The following is an 18602-nucleotide window of genomic DNA, read 5'->3' as shown; positions in this document are numbered from 1 at the left end:
CAAGTTTTCGTCGTTACGTTTAGAACGCGTTTTGCACGAGATGCCCCTGTGGTCTACTTCCCGTGTTTTGACGTGATGTTTCGGGTATTTCTCATGCCACATAAATAGTGTATTTTCACCACATATTTTCACCACAACATGTGAAGAGGTAAATTATCTCTTTTAAAGCATATCATTCATGTTATTATCATGATCGTAAAGTAGGGAATGAGTATGAGCTTAGCATTTAATACTTTCCATATGGCATTTTTATTTTTCAGTTAAATTTATAAAATACGTTTTTGATAGTTATATGCGTCCTACAACTAATCTAGAACAACATTAGTCATCAATCACTCATAGTAACAAGGGTTTAGTACCAGAAAACGCCTGTTCCAAAATAGTTATACTTCACATATTTTCTCGGTACAAAACTAAAGCTGTGCAACTTGCTACAAAGCTGAATACATAATTGAAATGAGCATAAAACTTTGGTAAGCAACAATAAGCTCATTCTTTAGGTTACCGAAGAACGCTACTTTTTTCTTCTGATCACATGTCCGCTTAAAATATCTAGGAACGTCAGGTTCTGCATTGTGTCGCTTAAGCACAAATGTCGCTTAAGCACAAACCGCGTCGCTTAAACACAAAGACGTAACAACTGTAACAGTCCATGGGTAGTTTTTGCCCTGTGCATGCATGTGCGTTGTTTTCGACTCCATCTGTCGAACGTATTGGGACGGCTCACTGCTCTTTCACAGTTTAGTACGAAGTACTCGATATCATCTAACACTTTTACCAAGCCCACACCTTCCTTCTTTGTGCTTCAGTGGCACGCTGGAAGTGTCCAGCGACTTCACGTTTTTCGTTTGATATTCCAATTTCTCGTTATCCCATTCAGTGCTTAGCCCTTGTGGCGAAGCCGTGCTTATTTCTTTTGCATAAAGAGTTTTGCCAAAAGCAATGCCGATAAGGTCAAACAAATAAAACTACACGACTTTTATTTATACTCACGGATTTCGCAAAGGCGAAGCGGATGAAGCACGCCGTGAGCTGGCCCAATCATTGTCATTTTAGGGGCGAAGCTCCTTAAGGTAGAAGCTCGTCCGTTGGCGTCGGCCTTGTGCATCGTAGCCGCCGCTGAAAATTATGATTGTGCTGACGAAGATGAAGAACAAGCGCGTTACAGACCACACATTTCATTTCTGCCATAACGTCGCAGCAGATTCAAGGTATCCACTATACGCCAACGAGTGGCTTGTGTGAAAAATGACGTCTTGGTATGCTCTATGACTCAATTCGTACGATTGGAAATAACCAACATCCACCAGATACCAACCAGGGGAACGTGCGCAGACCTCGTATTTTCCAACTTCAGGCTTGATCCGATACCACAAAGCGGTAACAATGGATGCAAAAACGCCACTCACAACAACTCTACAAAGGATACCACTTAAGGCATTATATATAACTGTACACCATTTGGCTCTCATTTACATGATGAGTGCTCAATGTCCCAGGTCATTTACGGTAACACTGAACGATCCCACTGCTTCGCCCGCTCGTCAGCATTCACTTCGGGGATATGCCATGTTTGAGGGGCAAAGCCCTTTAGGGTTGAGGGTTGTCCGTTGCGTTCACGTTGTTCACTGTAACCGAGAACATGTAATCTTTCATTTACATGGTGAGTGGTCAATGTCCCAGGTCATTTACGGTAACACTGAACGATCCCGCCTTCGAATTAATTTCGCGCCTTCGAAAAGTGCGCGAAATTAAAGGATGACCGAGTGCACGTGCTGGGTCGCCTGAACAACGACGACGTTAAAGAGCGTCGAGCACGAGGATGCGTGGCAGGACGTGAAGTAAACAAAAGGTAAAACATCCAATGGGCAGCGAACACGGAGATTTCAAGGCCCAATGGCTTGACACCGCGAGACAGCAGTATCTCCAATGAGAACGAGACAAGTGGGCCAGAGCTGAAGCAGGAGCCTGAGCAGACCAGAGCAAGGGGAATTCGAGGCAGGCAGTGCAAGCGGAAGGTCGTCACCGGACCGGGCGCTGAAGATGGGCCGTTGGGTTCCGGACCCGAGCCTACAGGACTTCCACCGGCCGGGGCCTCCTGCTGTCGGGTTCCCGCTCCAAAGGACCGTGGCCATCCGGTCCTGAACTCCTTTCCAGGGCCTGCGGACTTTGGTTCCGGCAGGCGAGCTACAGCCGTCGGGCTCCGGGCCCGAGCTGTGCGCCCAGCTGCTTGACTAGGTCGACCCTGGTTCTCTGACGCGTCACCACCAGCCTGCGTTCTCCCGTCTCCGACGTGTCCACGCTCCTCAAGCCGAAACCATCATGATTTGGTAGGGCTTTTCGACGTGTCGCCAGCAGCCAGCGTTCCCTCGTCCTCGTCCAGCCCACGCAGTGACGCAGGAGTCACGGCGTTCCGGTTTCTCATCACCGCCGAAAACCAACTTGTGGGTGAGACTGCACCGATACTCTTGCGCTACTCCCATCACTCAGCCCCTTTCGAACGTTAGGTTTAGTTACTGACTTTGAACGTTTTTGTTGGGTGTTTACAGATGTGTTTCGTCATGTCCAGTCAACTGTTTATTAAGTGTTTTGTTTTGTGAGGAATCTTTGCCTTTTTTTCTTTTCAATTAAACTTTTTGTGTGTTTCTTGGAAACCGAACGGCTTTGTCCTTATTAACAAAACTCTCTGAGGCTCAGCCCGGGAGAAAAACAAATCAGCAACAAGAACCCCGCATCACAAATTGGCGTCCGCGACAGGACAAAGTCGTTTGTTTTTCCAGTAGATTTTTTGACGCGGTTAACACGATGACGAACACGTGGGAGTTAATTGAGTTGGCGGATAAAATGGGACTGACGGGAGCGGAGTTTAGAGTATGGTACGCGGAGCGGATGGAGAGGGAGCGTGAGGAACGGGCTGCGATATGTGACGCTAAAAAGCAGCAGATTGCATTGCAAACACACGCTAAGAGAGAGGAGTTCGAGCGAGAAACACGGGCTAGGAGAGAGAAGCTCGAGCGAGAGACACGCGCTAAGAAGGAGCAGCTTGAGCTAGAAATGCGTGAAAAGAAAAGGCTGCTCGAGATAGAGATGCGCGAAAAGAAGAGACTGTTGGAACTAGAATATGAGGATTTGCAGCAGTGGCTTGAGAGGGAAAACGCTGAATATACGTGGTCTGAGAGCCAGAGTAGTCAACCAGTGGATGAGGTGTGCTCTGAAAGCAGTTACATCGGGAGCGATTTGAATTTACGTGAGACTGACCCTGTACCTCGTCATGACCTTTCGCTAGAGAAAGAAACTCTGAAAGAGTATGACAGGGAGGTAAACAGTCAAAAGACTAGGAGACTCGATAAGCTTATTGAAGCGCAGGAATGCTTCGTGAGCATGGAACAAGAACGTTCCATTCAGAGTAAAGGGTATTTTGAAACCTGTGAGAGGTCAAGCGCACTTTATTCAGAGGTAGGATTGCCTCTGAATAGCTCCGCTGAAGGAGCAATAAAAGGTCTCCTAGGTAATGCCGGCGAATGCCATAATGAAAGCTCTGATGTAGCAGCTACCTATTGTTTTGGGCCACTGGAGATAGCAACAGACGCTACGGACATGGTTTTTCACCATGATTATAACTTGCCCATACAGAGAGATGGCTTGTGTTCTCGGGAAATTGTAGATGATGCTTTTAGAAGAATATTGGAGCAAAATGCAAAAGCACTTGTTGAAGAACAGAGAGTAGAGTTGCGATGTAGGTCAGCTATATGTGACAATGAGGGTAATCACGATGACCCAGACAGAAGGGTTGAAAGTATTGATGAACAAGCAATACAGAAAGCTGAAGGGATGGAAAGTGAACCAGAAGGCAGTAATGGTCCAGCAGGTTATTGTACGAGGAAGGACGCCGACTGGTGCTCTTTGGCATCTTCGGTTGAAGAGGTCGCTTCTGTTAAGATGTCTCAACGATTAGCGGCTTACGAGCTCAAGCAAGGCGTTCGTGGGAAGGATGAAATGATTCAGGCGTGGTTGTACTGGTGCGCCTGGAGGCAACGCCTCCGACTGGCATACAGACATTCCAGCGTGTATGCTTGTGATTTCGAGGTTGGGAACCTGGTGATACACAGCTTTAGGTTCATACGAGCTTACGGTCGAGAATTCTTCCACTGGCTTCCGATTCCTTACTCTTGTCAAATGGTTAGAGCAGTTAAACGTCTTGTACGGGACGCTATAACTTAAGCGTCAAATTCGATTTCCCGCTGGTTTCTTTTGGATCTTGCTTGCGGACCATGGAAGGGTGTTGCTTGTAAATATTTGAAGAAGTTACATGCAATGTAACATTAACATGATGTATAGTTTTTGAGATGATAGGGTATATATGATAAAAAAAAAAGGGGTGGTGTACTACTAATTTGGGGATTTTCACAATCCGCTAGATGTGTCCATACTTTTTCTCACTTCTTGCGTATTTTGAGGTTAGTGAATGTGGACCTTTGGGCAATGCAGTGAACTGTGTGGCGGACATATGTGGGTAAATTGTGGTGCAGTGCGAAACGTGCACTCAACGGCAGTTTTTTTTTTCTTCTCGAAAAAAAAAAAAAAAAAACTTTTCTTATTGTTGTTGGTTGAATGTTACGTTCTGTGGACTCGGTGTTTCGACGTGAGACATGTCAACGAAGAAGCAGTGTGGTGCCATCGGTGTGATGTGTTGAACTGCGTGGTGCAAATATGTGGTGTAATTGTGACGTAGTGCAGAACGCGCACTCATCGGCAGTTTTTTTTTCTAAAAAAAAAACTTGAATGAAAGGGGGGCGTATGTGATGTGTGGTGCGCGTTCAAAGTGCGCGCCTTCGAAAAGTGCGCGAAATTAAAGGATGACCGAGTGCACGTGCTGGGTCGCCTGAACAACGACGACGTTAAAGAGCGTCGAGCACGAGGATGCGTGGCAGGACGTGAAGTAAACAAAAGGTAAAACATCCAATGGGCAGCGAACACGGAGATTTCAAGGCCCAATGGCTTGACACCGCGAGACAGCAGTATCTCCAATGAGAACGAGACAAGTGGGCCAGAGCTGAAGCAGGAGCCTGAGCAGACCAGAGCAAGGGGAATTCGAGGCAGGCAGTGCAAGCGGAAGGTCGTCACCGGACCGGGCGCTGAAGATGGGCCGTTGGGTTCCGGACCCGAGCCTACAGGACTTCCACCGGCCGGGGCCTCCTGCTGTCGGGTTCCCGCTCCAAAGGACCGTGGCCATCCGGTCCTGAACTCCTTTCCAGGGCCTGCGGACTTTGGTTCCGGCAGGCGAGCTACAGCCGTCGGGCTCCGGGCCCGAGCTGTGCGCCCAGCTGCTTGACTAGGTCGACCCTGGTTCTCTGACGCGTCACCACCAGCCTGCGTTCTCCCGTCTCCGACGTGTCCACGCTCCTCAAGCCGAAACCATCATGATTTGGTAGGGCTTTTCGACGTGTCGCCAGCAGCCAGCGTTCCCTCGTCCTCGTCCAGCCCACGCAGTGACGCAGGAGTCACGGCGTTCCGGTTTCTCATCACCGCCGAAAACCAACTTGTGGGTGAGACTGCACCGATACTCTTGCGCTACTCCCATCACTCAGCCCCTTTCGAACGTTAGGTTTAGTTACTGACTTTGAACGTTTTTGTTGGGTGTTTACAGATGTGTTTCGTCATGTCCAGTCAACTGTTTATTAAGTGTTTTGTTTTGTGAGGAATCTTTGCCTTTTTTTCTTTTCAATTAAACTTTTTGTGTGTTTCTTGGAAACCGAACGGCTTTGTCCTTATTAACAAAACTCTCTGAGGCTCAGCCCGGGAGAAAAACAAATCAGCAACAAGAACCCCGCATCACAAACTGCTTCGCCCTCTCATCAGCATTCACGTCGTGGATATGCCATGTTTGAGGGGCAAAGCCCCTTAGGGTTGAGGCTTGTCTGTTGTGTTCACGTTGTTAACTGTAGCCGAGAACATGTAAGATAGCCCATATACGCCATGGCGATAACGACGACACTGAGGACAATCACGATGATGAGCACCGGCTGACTTGTGCAGTAGATGGCGTCTCAATATGCTCTACGATTCATTTCGTACGACTGTAAACAATGAAAAACCACCAAACAAGCAGAAGGGGAACGTGCCCAGACCTTGTATTTGGCAATTTCGGGCTAAACCCGGTGTCACAAAAGCAGTAATAATGAAGGCGAAGAAATTTCACAGCTCAAGAGAAGATACCAGTTATGAGCAATAAACATTGTATATAACTGTATCTCATATGTACCTGATATGATACGCACCTCACAAATAGAGACGGCTTTATCGGCAAAGACAGTTCTAAAAGAGTAAATGTACTCATTTTGTTTTTTTCTATATATTTTTTAAAGAGAATGTCGATGATGGTGCTCTCACCAAAAATGTCTTTTATTTTCACGTTTATAGCTGCCTGATTTCATTTTTTCTTGCTTATTGCTTGCAGCGTGTTTCATAATTGTTAATTTTGTATATTTACTTCAAGATTTAGAGCAATCACTGAAACAATTCCATTTACAGCTACACGCCGAAGAAAGAGAAATGTGCACTTTGCTTTTTGTGGAAATCCTCAGTTTCTTGAGCTATCTACCGTATGGGATAGGCAGTAAGTCTTCAATTTTTGTGCCGCTTTCTATTAACTTGTTTGCTTGCAGTCTATAGTTTCAAATATAGAGCTCTGTTTTTAGCATCGCTTTCTTTCTGAAAGTTACTTCTGATAATCACTATACTAAAACCTTCTGAAGGTTAGTACGAAGTATATACCTTAATTTTTCAGTACCAGCTTTGCAGTGCTACGTGCGCTGTTATTGTTTCTAATGTAAGTATAGCAGTTCAGAAATGTGCGACGAAGTGTTACCGGTGTTCTTTCGCAAGAGCAAGAATGTTTATTTGCAGAGGAATTCTTGTGCATGGTTTGCTAACAATCAAGGCAAACGTGCCGTTATACGTAAAAGTACGCATTGTAATAACTGCAGTGCTGTCAAAAGGCATCGCTGAATTTTATCGCAGGCCAATTTGCTAAGAGGTTACGTTGGGTTACTTCACAAGATGTGGAATGTAGAACCGCGGTTAGACTTGGCTGCACGGCAGCTAGTTTACTTTCATTTACTTTGTGCCGTAGGATTGGGGAGGCATGTCACCCCTTGGCAGGCAACATTGCTTTCGTATCACTGGGTCGAAGCGTGACCGACCGGATTTGCCGTGAACGCATACAGTACAGCACCAGCATGGCACCCCACGTAGTTCACCAGCGCCGACCCCCACATGGGCAACCGACCCCCACATGGGCAAAAAATGGGTAGGATTATAAATGTCATTGTCACGACGCTCTAATTGCCTCAAGGCGCTTTCAATAGGCCTCTTCGAGACCCAGTCCACCGCGGTGACTACTCGCACTAGGGCGGCCGGGTACTGTTTGCGCGCCTGCAAAATCGGTGGCGCGCATTGCGAAACCACGGTGAGTGCCGTGAACTTTTCGTTCTGGTCCGGTGAGGTAGCTCTCGGAAGCGGGCGGGCTCGCTACAAGTCGGCGCCTGGGGTGCCTATCGTTGAATTACCATGTCTTCGACTGCTCCCACGCAATTGAGCTCGTAAGTGGAACCACGGGTGGTCAGTGAGCGGTTTCTCTTACAGCGCACAGGGGACAAACGGATTATTGCCCCATTGTGAAGAAGTTGACGTGTTACAGGGAAGTCGTCCTAGGGCCTCAATATCGAGTACGTGTAGCTCTCGTCTACATAATCTTGCGCCGCTGAGCTGGCCCTTGCCTACATGACTTTTAGATGCGGAAGCATCTTATACTCGCGCCTTGTAGTGCGCCGTCCGCGCCGTCCGCACCACTTCTCGAACATTCGACAGCTGACGCGCGCGCATGCGCTGTCGCGCCGTCGCCCACTCTTCCACCATCTGTGCATCCCTTCCTCCTATACACACCGCGCGCGCTTCACTCCTCCACCATCTGTGCACCCTTCCTCCTCTACACACCGCGTTCGACATCTACAATTCTCCTGATTCTCCAGTGGACGCGCATGTGGCGTCGCGCTTCGAGAACATTCAACAGCTGACAGTGCATGCGCCGTCGTGCTGTATATATACTCAAGGTCGGCGCTCGCTCGCTCGATTGCCGCTCGTCGGTTGGTTTGTACGGCGCGTCGACGTCCAAGGTCACGGTGAAATGAATTCCAACGAATCCACAAACACAATGATCGACGTCCCTTCGACCAGCGCCGCCCTTTCGCATACGTGTGTTCGTGTTCACTCATTTAACACCCCCTCCTACAACCACGTTAACCAATTTAGCCATCGACCCAAGTAAGTCGCAATTTAACAGCCCATTTCACAACCACGTTAACCAATTTAGCCATCGACCCAAGTAAGTCGCACTTTAACACCCCGTTAACCAATTATATGCTCCGCATCCTCCTCAGTGTTCCCCCGAGGGAAGCTGCGGGCAATTTTTTCTAGTTCTGTTTTATCTATATTTTGGTTGTTGTGTTATTTGTGGAAAGGGCATCAGCCCTCACGTGCAAGAAGGTCGTGCCCTCGTGGCGGGTTTTTGCTTGACCAAGTTTATTGCCCTATCAGTGGACAACCAGGCGACGATTCGCCGAGAGTTGTGTAACGGCAGAGCAACGAGAGAATAAGAAGAGGCCCCACAGCTCTGCCAATCGTTCTGAACTGAACTTGCGGTGTTGAGGACCATTTTCTCTGTGGAATCCCGCAGAGTCGCCTTACAAAAGTCGGTTCATTTCCAAATAGTTTTTTTTTTGTTTTTGTAATGTTGATGTTTGTACTCATGCAAATTTCGTACAGTCTGTAAATAGAAGTTTTTCTTAGCCTACTAGAGCTTGTTCAGCGTTTCTGCTTCTTCTTCAAGCGACCAGCAAGTCAATGGCCGCTTTTGGAATAGCGGCAGCACGTTTCGTCTCCCACTTTGCTATACGACCTTGGGTGCTACGTCTCGGGCGCCGAGTAGTGAGAGTTGGTTTCTACAACATCGAAAAGAACTTTGAATTTACGCGCGCAGTCGACAGGATTGGCTTGCGGTTATCGAAGATTCGAAGAAGCTCGGCGAAACTGCAGACTAAGAAGTTACAGGACATAGCAGCAAGTAGCTGCGGCAGCTGGACGCTGCAGATTGCGTTCTCTTCTCGGAAGACAGCGAGGAGCAACTGGCCCAAGGTTGCCCTCGGCGACTTATCACCGGCAGCGGCTCATGACTCCACCGCCAGCGTACATAATCGAGTCAAGGTGATTGGAGGCGGGAGTGGGCAGCAAAACTGGGTGAGTTGCTTCGGCATCTTTTTCTTTCACTCCTGTGATCGTGTTCAAGCCGAAGGAAATGTCGCTGGTGATGGCGGGATTTGTCCACTATACTAGTGCACCGTACTTAACGGGTAGAGCGGACGACGCAGAATCAACACGTGATTTGCCCGGATGGATGCAAGAGCTAAATGTGAAATTGGCAGAAGAGCTCCGCAAAACGCTCGTAGCAGAGCAAAAGTTAGCATCGCTGGGCATCGCAGAAATTGACTTGTTTGCCGATTCCCCGTATTTAACGCCCGTCGTCATTGACGAAGCTTTAATGCATGATTGGCCAACATGGAAAAGATAGCCTATTCTCGGGCTGGCAGAGCAATGCTGCCGGGTGCTCGAAGCAAGGCTAAGTTTGGCAAAAATAGAGGGCACTGAGTTGAAAGTGGTGAGTGGCAACACGGGTCACGGGTGTTAACGACGTAGCTGAGAGCAATCTCCGATCAAATAGGGGACGTCATTTCAATACTAACTCTCCTAAGCAACCTCAGGATGCCGACTTGGGAACGAAGTTGCAGGGTGTAGGGCCACTCCTCCGTCCGCTACACAGTATCCCTTGCAGCAGTGGGCTGACGACAGCCGCATCATTGCAGAGCTCCAAGGCAATTCAACTAAGCCCCGCAGCGCAGTCGCGAGACACTGCCCAGGTAATCACGCGTATCGTCGGTCCCGATGCCTTGGCTCAATCAGTATAGTTGCTCAGTGAGGACATCGCGCTACGAAAACCCGTCGAATGTGCCTTGAATAACTTGGAGAGAAAGCGAGTACTTCACGGAGAGGAATGGCAACCGGGTTGTGGTAGCCAATAATATTTCGCTGCGGTGACAGTGGTTGGCAGGGAATTTTCCATGGCATCTCAGCGTAGGGAGTCACCTGTGTATTGCCGCAACGATAACCCTACCCGCGAAAGTCAGGCGTTTCAAGGCGACCGGCTGGTTTCAAATCCTGTGAGACGTCCCCCGCTACGCCACCGATTGCCAAAGATAGGGAAGACCACTCAACCCCTTTTTATCCGGTTCCCTCTTGGCTACGTGTCTCAATCAGTTTCCACATACAGGGATTCGTGCTGGGGCCGGGAAGTAGGAGACGTCCCGATCTTTTCTCAATCATGGACGCATTTATTTCAATAGCAAGTGCAAATGGCGTACACACATACTGTCCGTGAACGACATCTCTGTTACACGAAATTGTAACACATCAGCAAATACTCCCGACACGCGAAACAGGATACATAAGCGAAGTAACGGTGACAATACAAGGGTGCCTCAATACAGAGTAAACACAGGACGACACAAATGATATAGTCATTAAATAATAAAACCGCGCAATGTCTCAATATGCCGCATCCCTTCCTGCAAAGCTCGTTTAAGTAAGGGATGTGAAGTTCGTCTCACAAAATGACCATGTAGTCGGGGCCTCGAAGTTGGCTGCTCGAATCGGGGCCGAAGGTTGGTTCTTGGCGTCGAGGTCTGATCTGTCCAATTCGTCAGCGTCTTCATTGTCTTCGTCATCGTCGCTTACGTCGTGCCTCTCAGTGATTTCCATCTTAGCCCTCTTTTGTAACGCTCCATTCACTCGCCTCCTATCCCTAACTTTCATTCCTCATCGTACCGTCCTTGCCCCTGCCATCATCTCATCGCCTCTCATCGCTTTCTCTTCGCACCGTTATCTTCCTTTTCCTTTCCGTCTCTCTATCAACTCGAGCTCATCGCATCGTATCTCTGACCCCCTCGTATCGTCTCGTAGTCCCTCTTTGTAGGACCCGACTCCGCCCTACCGGGGCACCAAACCAATCGCCACTATCGACGCGGCATATTTTCTTGTCAGTCGGGGAGTATCATCTTCGACGGCTGCCCCCGTGGCCCACACCAGTAGAAAACCCTCTCCCAAACAAAGCCGAGCAAGTAGCAATGTACAAACTCAAGCCTCAGAGAGAGAGATGGGCGAGCTGTCCCAAGACACTTTAATTACGGGCGAACAATGGTACCGATGCTTCCGACAAAGTGCGTCGCCTGTAATGGCCAACGTCCGGAGTTTGCAGTGTTGTGCCGAAAAGTTTTCGGCTGAACCAATTTCCCCGGTTTCTGGTACTTGATGAGCCGATGTCCAGAACGAGTCTCGACGTCTCCATGCAGCTCGGTGTCTCCCGCGAAATTCTCCGTAGTCGCCGCTTCTTCGTCATTTAACGCCGCGGGTGGCCATCCGCGCAGAACGCAGTAATAAGCCCTGGAGCCACGGAGGCTGACGGAAAATCAGACCCGACCCGGCACAGGCGCTGCGGCAGGGTCGCATTCCCCGAACCAATAAAAGGTGCTCTGCTGCTCCCCCATGCCACAAATCTGAAGGGTGCGCGCGGTTTATTGCCACCGTAGACTGTCACACTGTCTGTAGAAAACAAGGCGCCGCCCGGTCCTCGTGTTTGCGCGGGGGGGGGGGGGGGCGGCCCGCGAGAACAGTAGAAATAATCCTTCCAGGTACTCCACTCCGGAATGCCCCTTCGTTACACCGAAGTTTTTCTTTTCCTTCTTTTAATACGTAGGTTTAAGAAACGAGCGTAAACATCTTGAAAGGACCGGGTTTCAGTCCGTGTGTGCGGGGACGTCACACCTGCATAGCGTAGGTCCGCCGAACCCAAAGAAGACTTGCTGCCCATCATCGTCATAACAGCTGTAGCACCCAAGAAATGCGTCAAACTGACTACACTGTCTTATGGCGGTGGCAGCAGCGGTGGCTTTACGGTAGGTAGACGAGCAGTTATGGCTGTCTACGCTCCGAAAGATTGCTCTATTGGGTTGACGGGCGCGCACACAAATGTGACCCACGGTCACATTATTGCTGCTCAATTTCGCATTGCCACATTTGACCTGAGGGCAAACGAATTTATTCAGCACCAGGTGTCATTTGGTTGGCGTAAAGTAAACAATGGCACGAGAGCTGCAGTGTCAGACTTCTTGTCATTTCACACTTACAGCGTTAGCGAGCAGCTTTGCATGTTAGGGCTTGGGCGCGACCAGGGTGAGGAAGGGGGGGGGGCAAAGCGGTCACCCTGTGTTTTTGTCATGTGCAGTGCGCGCTGCGACTGACCACTTATTAAGAAACACGTGTTTTGTGCCTCGTGCCAGACTTTGATGTATGGCAAGACGTCAGCGTCTCGAAGAAGACGAAGAAGTTGTGCCGCAGCTGCTCCGCGTGTTCGAGCCAGCACGAGAGAAGAAGACACCAGCAAGAATGACAGCGTCTGTGGGTGTCCATGCCAGAGCAGGAATAAATAAAGTATGTAGGAAACCAAACGTCGCACGTCTTCCTACAAGTGGTGACCCGCACTTCGAGCGGCAACGCACACCTACCCGTCCTTTTGTAAACGCACCGAGCATCATGGCCAATTCTGCTCCTTCAGCCCTGTTCATTTCGGCTGACGATGGACACCACATCCAACAGCAACGCCACGCCGAATCCCACGGTACGTGACCCTGTCGTCGCTACTCTGAGGCTCCCGGAGTTTTGGCAGACAGACTCTGAACTCTGGTTTCTGAGCGTCGAGCCCCTCTTCCGACGACACCAGGTAACGTCGCAAACAGTGAAGTACGATTACGTCATCGGCGCTTTACCACCTGCTTACATCGCTATCGTAAGAGACATTCTGCGTTCTCCACCTCCTGACAATTCCTACGACACCCTTAAAGAGGAGCTCATACGCCGAACAACTGAGTCGGAATAGCGTAGGCGGGAGCAGCTACTCACCTAAAAAAAACTCGGTGACAGAACGCCTACGGAGCTTCTGCGTCGCATGCGACAACTGATTGGAAACCACTCTGCTGCAATGGACGCATCCATCCTACGCGAACTTTTCTTACAGCGACTGCAACATCAGGTGCGTATTATTTTGAATGTATCGTCTACAGAAACCCTCGACTCGCTAGCGCGGAAGGCCGACAAGATTATGGATATTTGTGTGCCGTCCACATCTGCGATCGAGAGACCACGTGAATCTACCCTCTTTGCATCTGTCCGCGATGACCGCTTAGACCACCTTCTTGAAGCAAACAAGGAGCTCAACCCCAAGGTGGATCAGTTGGCTACTGAACTGAGCGCGCTCAAGGTAGACCACCACCGCAACGCGTCACGACAACGGCGCGAAAGATTGCCAAGTCTGCCTTAAAGCGTCTGCTGGTACCACCACCTATACGGAGCTCGAGCTCGTAAGTGCAAACAGCGATGCCAGTTTGCGGGAAACGCACGGGCCACGCTCTGACGGCGGCCAGTGTTTCAGTCCCGACATACAGCCGCCTATTCCACGTCACGGACGGCGTCACGAAAGCCCGCTACCTCATTGACACAGGTGCCGAAGTGTGTGTTGTTCCTCCTACGTTGGAGGACCGCCGACGACGCCGGACCTCGCCGCCTGTCACCGCGGTCAACGGTTCGACCATACGGACCTACGGACAAAGGTCTGTCACGCTTGACATCGGCCTGAGACGCACGTTTCGGTGAATCCTTTAATCACCGACGTACGGGTACCCATCATCGGTGCGGATTCGCTTTGGCATTTTAAGCTTGTGATAGACCTACGGCATAGTCGTGTTGCGGATTCTGAGACCCTCCTTGCAGTTCAGAACGTGACATCAAATTTGCCATCTTTGCGTCTGGTGCAAGCTCATGCCAAAGTCTTTCCGCCGTGGTCTACGCTTCTGCAAACATTTTCCGACCTCTTTCGTGCTCCATCTTTTGAAGACCCGATACGCCACAATGTCACTCATCACATAGTGACTGTAGGAGCACCGGTGTTTTCACGTGCTCGTCGTCTCGCTCCTGACCGGTACAAGATTGCACGCCAAGAATTCGAGCAAATGCTTGAACTCGGACACGTCCGCCCCTCTTCCGGTGCCTGGCCGTCACCGCTACACATGGTTACCAAGCCCTCAGGTGACTGGAGACCATGCGGTGACTACCGCGCCCTCAACAAAGTGACGGTACCAGACCGCTATCCGATACCGCACATCCATTACGTCACCGCATTGCTGCAAGGTTTTACAGTATTTAGCAAAGTCGACTTAGTAAAGCATACCATCAAATACCTGTGGAGGCTTCCGACGTACCGAAGACTGCCATAATAACACCTTTTGGCATGTTTGAATACACGCGTATGCCCTTTGGTCTACGAAACGCCGCACAAACATTTCAACGGTTCGTGGACCAGGTACTTCGTGATTGGACCTCCTGCTACGCGTACATTGACGACATCCTTGTCTTCAGCACCACTGCAGAAGATCACGAACTTCACCTGCGTCAGGTTTTCACACGACTCCGCAAATATGGACTAGTCGTCAACGGACCAAAGAGCGGGTTCGGCGTTTCCTCACTGGACTTTCTTGGCCACCACGTGGATTCACGTGGGATCTCTCCACCGGTCGCACGTGTTGATGCTATATTGCAGTTTCCACGACCAACAAGCACGAAGAAACTACGTGAATTCCTCGGGCTTGCCAACCTTTACCGGTGGTTTATTCCTTATTGCACTGCCATATTGCAACCACTCCACGCACTTCTATCCGGTCAAACGAAGCCCAACGCTTACATCTTCTGGACGCGCGATGCAGAGACAGCTTTCCGTTCCATCAAGGAAGCTCTGGCTAACGCAATTCTCCTCGTGCATCCAAACAGTGACGCCATCACGTCACCTCACAGTAAACGCCTCGGACATCGCCATAGGAGCAGTGTTGCAGCTGTTAATCGACGAAGTTTGGCCGCCGGTCGCTTTCTTCTCACGAAAGCTCTCCCAGAGCGAGCGTCATTACAGCACATTCAGTCGCGAACTGCTCACGGCCTATTTGGCTTTCAAGCACTTTCGACACTTTCTAGAAGGTTGGCAGTTCCATACCCTCACCGATTACAAGCTCTCACGTGTCAGTCGACCACCACCAACTCTGCCCACACCCAACGTGAGATCCGCCAGCTTGCCTACATATCAGAGTTCACGAGTGATATCCGGCACATCAGTGGCAAAGACCACTCGGTTGCTGATGCGCTTTCCCGAATAGAAATCAGCGCAACTATAGATAAGCGCCCACCAGTCGATTTTGCAGCTATGGCTACTGCACAACAGGACGACAACGAGCTTGAGGTCCACGAGTGCTAAAGATTGGGCGAGTTGGTTCGTCGTACTTGAACTGGTATAGCGCATTACGGGGAAGAAGAAACGGCCGAGCAGACCGACACAAGAGGACAGAGCGCTAACTTCCAACTGAGCTTTATTGTCAAACTGCATCAAATATGTAGACCGGCGCAAGCATACGAAACCACCCTAACGCAACGACAAGATAACACACAACATCACATCGTCACATATCACAGATTCATGGGAGGTTATCCTGATTAAGGAAGGCCACTCCATGTTCAGATAAAACCAAAGAAGGGGCGCTAATACACGTGCTGCCAGCTCTTGCTATACAATGCCCTTCTATAATTTCTCGAGTTAATTGTGACGGGTGCTTTTTTACCACGTCACATTGGTCAAACATGGGGGTACATCCACAATCAATCAAAAGATACAAAAGTCGACTTGATGTAAGCCTTCCAGAATCTCACGGGTGTCCATAACAGTAACCTCTTCGAGCTTCTGTGCTTTTACATCAAGTCGACTTTTGTATCTCATAATGATCGTAAATACATACCGAATAGTGGTGTCTGCATCGGGTCATGCCTCGCCCCGATCCTTAGTGACATATACCTTGCGTATCATGACCGGTTGCTGATGAACATGCTGAACCAAAATATTGTCACCAAAATATGTCGTTACGTAGACGACTTTTTAATTTTCATTGACTGCAGCGACGCTGCCTGCCAGCACCTAACCGACGGTATTGTAATGACTTTTAAAGAATGTTTAAACCGCTTTTATTGACTCATGAGTTGCCAGTTGACAATAGCTTACGCTTTTTAGATTTGAATTTAATTCTTTCACCTGACCTTGTGTGCTGGCTATTTGAACCTAGAAATGGAAAACCCCTTTTGCCCTATGACTCTTCCCATTCCAAGTAAGTTAAACGCAGCATCACAAATCTTTCTCTCATCAATCCTCTTAGGAAATCGTGTCATCATGTCATGCAGCGCTGCTTTGCTGCTCAAGCTGAAAGGCTTTTGAGTGCTGGGTACCCAGCTATCCTACTGGCATCTATAGCTGAAAAGCTATTAAAACAGATAAAGAAAGGCTGCAACTTCGAGGCTCAGCCGGAATTTAACGACCGAAAAAGACCCGTAGTTTTACCCTACGTGTATGACATTTTCCACCGGCTAAAAAAGATAGGGGAGAAATGCAGCTTCAAAGTGGTGTTTTCAGCGCCGGATAAGTTACAGCGGCTTTGCAAAGCAGTCAACCCTCTCAAACCATGTACCACTGGTTGCGCAACTAATCACAAAACTCGGTTTGTGCCGTGTGTAGCGGGGGTTGTTTATGCGATTCCATTCTCATGTGGTATGTGGTATTTCGGCCAAACGGGGCGATGCCTTAATGAAAGGCTAAAAGAGCACCATTATAATATTCACAAAGCAATCCAGGGCCACATTGGAATTCACTGCCGCGATTGTGGATGTACCCCCATGTTTGATCAATGTGAAGTGGTAAAAAAGCACCCGTCACACTTAACTCGAGAAATTATAGAAGCGCATTGTATAGCAAGAGCTGGCAGCACGTGTATTAGCGCCCCTTCTTTGGTTTTATCTGGACATGAAGTAGCCTTCCTTAATCAGGATAACCGCCTATGAATCTGTGATATGTGACGGTGTGATGTTGTGCGTTATCTTGTAGTTGCGTTAGGGTGCTTTTGTATGCTGGCGCCGGTCTACATATTTGATGCAGTTTGACAATATAGCTCAGTTGGAAGTTAGCGTTCTGTCCTCTTGTGTCGGTCTGCTCGGCCGTTTCTTCTTCCCCGTAATGCGCTATACCAGTTCAAGAGCTTGAGGTGGTGCGACTCCAAAAAACTTCCTCAAGCTTGAAGATGTCCAACTTCCCGGCTGCACGATTCCCCTCGTTTGTGACACCTCTACCGGTTGTCCTCGCCCTTACGTTCGAGCACCATATCACCGCAGAGTCTTCGACGCCTTGTATTCCCTGTCGCACCCAATTATACGTGTGACTGAGCGCCTCTTCACATGGCGATTACTATAGCCTCGAATAAAAATCGACGTCCGCCGCTGAATACGTGCTTGCTTCAAGTGCCAGCTAACCAAAGTTCAGCCCAACGTGGTCAGTCCACTGGGTACCTTCCCGCCTCCTGACTCGCGGTTCAGTCACGTGCACCTGGACCTCGTAGGCCCTTTGCCCTCATCGCAACACAGTTCCTGTATGCTAACCTGCGTTGACCGGTTCACGCGGTGGCCTGAGGCACTACCCCTCACCAATATCATGGCAGATTCAGTCACCCGCGGACTCATCACCGTGTGGATAAGCCAATACGGAATTTCCAAGACCATCACAACGAATCGAGGTCGTCAATTTGATCCGTGCTCTTCCGCACCTTGTCTCGAATGCTTGGCGTCAACCACATCAAGACGACGGCCTACCACTCGAGTCGAATGGCATGGTTGAGCGATTTCACCGCCTACTCAAAGCTTCGCTCATGGCCTCGCAATCGTTCATACCCTGGACGGAGCGAATACCTCTCGTCCTCCTCACCCTGCGCAGCACGATAGGTACGAACGCGTCCTGCTCCTGAGCTGACCTTGTATTTGGCACTACCCTAAGGTTTCCTGGACAGTTTTTTGACACGTCACCGGTATCACCATTGGACATAGCTGATTATGCCATGCGCCTCAGAATGCCATGAGAGATGTGTCCCCTATTCCTGCACGTCAACACTCACGGCCAAGTTTCATCAGTAGTGCGTTCCGCGACTTCACCCACGTCTTTGTACGACATGACGCAATCACACCACCACTGCAACTTCCTTACGATGGCCCCTTTAAGGTCGTCAAGCGTTGCCCGAAGGATTTCGTTCTGTTGCTTAACGAACGCGAAGACAGTGTCTTCATTGACCATATAAAGGCGGCTTTCCTCGACAGTAACGCCGTCCTCGAAGACTACAAGCCATTCGTGACGACCCAACGAACGCGCTTTGCAATAGCAGAACCTACAACCTGCTCATAGGGTTCGCTGCTTTGTGCACGGGCCACCTCGCTAGAGGGGGGCCCTATGGCGAGCCGTCAGGGTCTCGAAGAAGACGAAGAAGTTGTGCCGCCACTGCTCCACCTGTTCGAGCCAGCACGAGAGAAGAAGACGC

The 18602-nt window shown here is 49.6% G+C and overlaps 1 long non-coding RNA gene across 1 annotated transcript in view; it reads left to right on the top strand.

Annotated features, from left to right (window-relative positions):
• Window positions 1–18602, top strand: part of LOC142768638 (uncharacterized) — a 43176-nt gene that overhangs the window by 22043 nt on the left and 2531 nt on the right. The window contains exon 2 of the long non-coding RNA XR_012885372.1: window positions 6532–6616. This is a non-coding gene — a long non-coding RNA (uncharacterized LOC142768638). The remainder of the gene's footprint in view (window positions 1–6531; window positions 6617–18602) is intronic.

This window comes from Rhipicephalus microplus, chromosome 8 (assembly GCF_043290135.1).
Source record: "Rhipicephalus microplus isolate Deutch F79 chromosome 8, USDA_Rmic, whole genome shotgun sequence".
In the NCBI taxonomy this organism is placed as follows: Eukaryota; Metazoa; Arthropoda; class Arachnida; order Ixodida; family Ixodidae; genus Rhipicephalus; species Rhipicephalus microplus.
The sequence above is the reverse complement of the archived record's forward strand: the minus strand, read 5'-3'. Positions and strand labels throughout refer to the sequence as shown.